The sequence below is a fragment of the Brachyistius frenatus genome, unplaced genomic scaffold (genome assembly GCF_029030835.1).
Source record: "Brachyistius frenatus isolate BFR_SWC_R1_liver_20210118 unplaced genomic scaffold, ASM2903083v1 Contig_605, whole genome shotgun sequence".
NCBI lineage: Eukaryota > Metazoa > Chordata > Actinopteri > Embiotocidae > Brachyistius > Brachyistius frenatus.
Genome location: NW_027211204.1, coordinates 26,501 through 32,500, shown reverse-complemented (window position 1 = coordinate 32,500; position 6,000 = coordinate 26,501). Strand labels below are relative to the sequence as shown.

General features: G+C 42.6%; 1 protein-coding gene across 1 annotated transcript in view; it reads left to right on the top strand.

The window, feature by feature from the left end:
- Positions 1-6,000, top strand: part of LOC138614876 (ubiquitin carboxyl-terminal hydrolase 32-like) — a gene marked incomplete at its 3' end in the record, with an annotated part of 42,706 nt that overhangs the window by 10,211 nt on the left and 26,495 nt on the right. The gene's annotated exons all lie outside the window — the stretch shown is intronic.

Below are 6,000 nucleotides of genomic sequence, written 5' to 3'. Positions count from 1 at the left end.
CTCAATAATAAAACGTGGGTTAACATAAGGTCCTCTAAGTAACACTGAACAGCAGGTCCAAATCTCTCTGTGATGAGCAGCTGGCTTGGTTTCATTCAGTGGGAACATTATGAAGCTACCTGTGAACTCTGAGCGACACATTCAGGACCACGGACAGCTCACCTGAAGAACAGGACTGATATCCCAGCAGGATACCTACATCACGCTGTTGGCTGTAAATCATCATTCAGTTCATTCAGTAACTCATCAATATCACTAAGTATCATCTCTGGACAGACAATATGTCTGAATAATTTCTCCCTCTGACATCAGAAATTTTTAACTGGTGTAAAACCTCGTTCTCTACATATTCTTTGGTTCCCTGCGTCTCCTTCACAATAAGAGCAGCCGTCTCTCCTGATGTTCATCTGATTAAAACCTTCAGTCGTATTAAAATTCACAACAATCACTTGTCCTGTTCATACTGTCAGGTTCAGTAAATATCATTACAGCTCACAAATTTATCTGCTAACATTTCTCCTTCCAGTATTTTCCACGTTCCAGTAGAAACGCTCAATATTACAGATGTATTCAGGCAAACACGCAGTGAATCAGACCCTTCATGTGAAAGTAGCTGAACACTGATAGAAAAATGACAACACAGAACTGACTGCAGTTAACTGGTGAATTATTTTTTTTAAGGAGAAATGGATTCAGCAAAGAATCACAATAGTTTGTGTGGCGATTTTGTATAAATACATACAAAGTATTGGTATTTTATTATATGATTAATTCGTCGGGTGAATTTATTGCATGTTTTTATGTTGGTCAGTCTGTCTGCTGTAATTAAAATGACCAAGATGAGATACAAACCAAGTTTATTCTATTCAAAATGAAACACATGTTGAAAAAAGGGTGTTTTGGAGCCAAAACAACAAAAAAAAGGGAATAAATTAAATCATCGCAGTACGTATCAGAAAAAGAAACTAAAGTATTGTGATTCTGGTGATTCCAGGTTGATGTTTTTACACTGAAGTCATCAGCCTAATAGGAAGCAGACGCTTTATGCACTTTTTATTTTATAAATTAGAACTAGCTGTTTAAGATCAGTGTTTCTGTTGATAAAAGAAAATGAGAGCAGCATAATGATGAATATTACTCAATGATGCACTGATGGAGGTGCTGCTGTGGAAAATATTATGTACATGAAAGTTCAACAGAAAATTAAAAGTGGAGCAGGTCAGATTTAATTAAACAGATGATGGAATCTAGCAGTAAAAACAGGGATGTTAGGATTAGAGGCTGTTTCTGATACAGCATTAACAAAAAAAAAAGCTCAGAGAATGTGCAGAATATTTAACTGTGGGTTTAAGGGATCTACTTCATTTAAAGTCGTAGTTTTATTTCTAGATATATGATCACTAGTAAAATGTTGCTCCTGAACTGAGTGAAGCGTGAGGCTGTTTCAGGGATCGGTGGAGGAATGTGTGGCTCATGGCTGCCGTGTCTTTGTGCTGAGACAGATCGTCACATCCTCCTGCCTCTGAAGAGCTCACATGTGTCAGGAAACACCACAAACGAATCGCAGCAACTTTGATGAAGTTGTGGCTCCACCTCCCTTCCTCCTCCCCCTCCCCCTCCCCTTCCTCCTCCTCTCCCTCCCCTTCCCCCTCCTCCCTACCCGTTCGCCATCCTTATTTCTTTTTATTCCACAAACTGACAGCCTCCTCTGCCACAGCTGACTTCATGTAACGGCCCTGTTTGAGTGGGCTGGTATTTATGTTGAATGTTGATTTATTTGTGGAATGACTTGAAGCACTGGATGATATTCAGGTCTTTTACAAGTTAATTGATCAATCGGTTTCTTTTCAAAGTTGTTCCTTTGTTTTAAAATGACCTCAGAGAATCAGGTGAGCCGTCTGAACCCTGAGCCGTTTTTGAATGTTTCTTCTAGAACATTTTTTTCTCATTCTTCACTGCATCTACACGTCCTGCACCTTCATTCAAACAGCACCGTCATGGCCACACGTCGGGACAATTCAAACAAGTTTTTTTTCTGCAGTATATCACAGTTATAATGTCATAAACCAGAAACAAAGAAAACATGAGTTGAATTTCAAATTATTTATTATTATTTTTTTTTTAAAGAATTATGGAATTTATACAACATTTTTCCAAGTGTCCCCAACTGTTCTCCATATTGGAATAAAAAGGGGGTGGACCTGCTCTGTTGAACTATTTACATTTTAAAAGCTCTACAAACCTCTCTGTGTGCTTTAGTCGGCAGTCAAAAGATTTTTGTCATAGATTATTTAATTTCTTTTACAGAATCGTGCAAACAGTTTATTTTGGGCAAAATTTCTACTTTTACACTTTGTGGCTGATTAATGGTGTAATTTTCATGATTGTTTAAAAGAAATGTGGCTTTTAAAAAGCCGCCGGTGGGTTCAGAGGATGAAGACAGCTGATCGAGTTTACTGTTTCAGTTTTTATCTGTGAACCTTCTAGTCAGATGAACCCCTGAATTTGATGTCAGTACACAGTGAGTGAGCCGGCAGAGCTCTCCATGAAAACTACTCGGGGTCTGAAAACGATCAAAAAATACGACAGCGGGGAAACTTGGAGATAATGAGGGAAATGTGGGCCGAAGGTGCAGCTGTTGGACTACAAAACCTATTTAAAGCTCATTATTGTCTCTGGTGGAGCTCGGTAGAGTAAGAGTAGTACGATCTGGTTTTCATCATTTTATCAGAAACTTTTTGCCGGAGGAGTTCCTGTGTGCCTCTTATGTAATCGCTGTCCACTGCTTCCACATCATTCACCTGAACTGAGTCTTTGCGATGTGGATTTTTGTATTCTTTTATAAAAGGTATAGAAGTATCAATTTTGCACCTCAAGAAGTTGTTGAAGTTTTTTTACTTTTTCTGTAATTTTAAGTTCCCATTCAGGGTTGATTGCACTTTGAATGTGCAGGTATTTTCAGGTAATGATTTTTGTTTTTCATTTTTAGATATTTACATGTTGTTTTTCTACTCTGCCGACCGGCTGACTCCAGCCTCAGAAATATGTTTCAGGTCTGTGGGGTCCTCAGATGCATTCATGTAATGCATGAAAAATGCACAGTCACCCTGCAGATCCTCATCATTGCAATGCATTAAGTCCAACTTGGTGTCACACGGCTGGTCCTCCTGGTACCAGCTGACCTGCATTCATGTCACAGAACTGTCAGGTACTGAAAGCTGGCATCCAATGTTCACGTGAAATAATCTGAAGCTTTGATGGAGCTGTAAGAAGGCAACGTTTCGTGACTAAAAAACAAAACGTGTTTTAAAACCTGCCAAAAGACCCAAAACAGGATTTGTGGACGGACCGGTCCAAGCAGACAGCCGAGCTTCAGAACTGATACAGGAATCAAAAACAAAAACAAACCAGCAATCAAAAACGCACTTTTATTACAAAGTTCATTAAAAGTGTCGTGTTTCGTCCATCAGTCAACCTGACGCTCGGCCAACTGAGTCGTAGTTCTGCACGAGTCCACGACCTCACACGACCTCGCATCAACCATTTCTAAACAAACTCTTTATCAGATCGGTTCCTGGCTTTCCGGGAACTAAGCTATCCGAATTTGTATAATGACACCAAAGCTTAGTCATCACATCATACGCGAGCCAACGGGATGCGTAGAAAGAGCCGGTGAATGCCCAGAAAACAGCTGTTCTCAAATCACCACGTTGGTTCACTGTCTCCAGACAGAAGGAAGTTCTACTCACGTTTTCACAAAACAAGACTTATGGTAGAAACTCTTGGGTTTTTCAGATCAACACGTATGCTTCAGACAATACATGCAGATGTTAAAAACATCAAGTGAAATAATATATTTAAAGTTACAAGCCATGTAAATTTAGCTTAAGCTTCATTTTGCCAATTAAGGTCAGAGGGTTGGAAAGAGCCTGTGTTGTCCAGAGAACCTGGATGTTGTCTTTAATCTGCCTGCTCCAGCTTATCCTCTTAACTTTGTGTGTGTGTGTGTGTGTGTGTGTGTGTGTGTGTGTGTGTGTGTGTGTGTGGAGAGAGAGAGAGTGACTGACACAGTCCTGGTTCATGACTCTTCCAGAACAGGAACGTGAAGCTTGACTCGTGGCAGATCTTAACATGCTCGCGTCGTACACGTTGTCACTTTATCTCCGGAGCAGAAGTCCGTCGGAATAACAGCCGTCCGGACGGGATGACGTAGTTTGTGTGCGAGCGGTCACAGGGAGTTTGCTATGCTACATGCAGGCTGTGGCGACACCTCTCTAAGGATGTTCCCTGGATGATGGTATGGTATCTCTGCTGCCACTCGGAGAGAGTCGCACCTTTAGGTGGGTACCGGGCCGGCGGGAACCAGGAACCAGGAGAATAATCTGTTTGATTCATGTCAGATACTTTGGAGACTGTTTTGGTTGTCCAGCCTTGTCATAGAAAACGGCCGCTTCATCCCATTAGTTCTGTCAATAATGAGATTTGTTTCGTTGCTCGGTGTGTGTAAGTCAGGTTGTTTACGAAAACTCAAAACCTTTTGGAAACAACTGAATTTCGTTCATAAAATCTAGAATTGAAAAGAGTTGGCCTCAGACGTCCTGCTGAGATTCATCCGCTCATCTTTTGTGAGCAGATCGTTCCTGAACGTTGATGATTTTACACTCTGCTGAGTTCTTAAAAGGCCGACGACGTTAGTGAACCTTCACTCAGCGATGATGTCACATCCTGTCAGCACCGAGCTGGGAGCTACTTCCTGTCTTAAGAAACCCATGTTGGCTGAAAACAGACCCTGATGTTGAGCTTATTGTTTTAAATCTTGAAGGAGCAGTTTGTAGGATTTAGTGGGATTACAACCAGCTGAATACAGTATATGTGTAGACAGTGTACATATGAAGACGATTGGTTGGTATGTCAACGTTGCTCCCTAATATTGGTGTCGGCTACGTTTCTTTTTCTGGGGCTCATTCTCAGGTAACAGAAACGTCTGCAATAATGCCTGTAGATCCTCCTCCGTCCTCCTCCTGGACCTTCAAGGGTCCTCCGGGGTACCACAGCGAAGCAGGCAGCGGTCCTGGGATGGATGGAGGTGGGGGGGTTATAGATCAGCAGTCAGATAAACACAAGTACTCATTTAGCTTTTTGTCTGCCGGCACTGATCACTGCTGCTGGTCCCTCCACTGATGTTCATCATGATACATCAGCTGTTCGGCCTCAGCTCGGTTGTTCAGGACCACAGTGTGCGTGAGCCTGACTTGTTTCATGATTATTGCCAAGGAAGTGTTGTTGTGTTTTTTTCCAGTTTTTTGTTGAGTCAGCAATGTCGAACCAAGCTGAGAGACAGAGAGGTAGTCCTGAGTCTCGGGGGCTCGTCCATAATCCTCAATAATTAATGCATCTGCTATTATTTCCTCCATGTCAGTCTCCATGTAGCCCCCTCCACCTCCTGAATGATTGATCGTGTACTCGGTGCTCCCTTTTAGTTTGTTTAAGTTAAAATGTCGGAGAGCCCCGCCTCCCCGTCGGGCCAAGGTCACCTGTCCTGATGTGGACAGCAGGAATCAGGAGGTCAACCCTGTCAGACAGTCTGTTCCCCGCGTTCAGCTTCATCAGCAGCTCAACACCCCATTTGACGGGACGCTGCAACCGATAGCTGCTAAAAACCAATTCTCACGAAAGCTGCTTTAACAGCTAGACTGGGAAGCAACAGTGCAGGTTGATTTGTGCGTCTGTGTTTTGACACCTGTCATATGTGGTGGCTCTGTGCCGGAGGCTAGCTGGCTAGCTGCTGAATCCTATTACCTTAAGCTGTGGATTAGCATGTTGAAACGGGGCGCCGGGCCCGTTGACCCCGGCAGGGCTTCATATGCTATATTGGTCTGATCTGTATCACTGCATTACCAGCAGAGTCAGATGCTGTCCCACCCAGTGGGCAGTGCATAACCCCCCTCCGGGTTATCTGTGATATCATGACTGCTCTAATTACATTACAACAGGTGCATT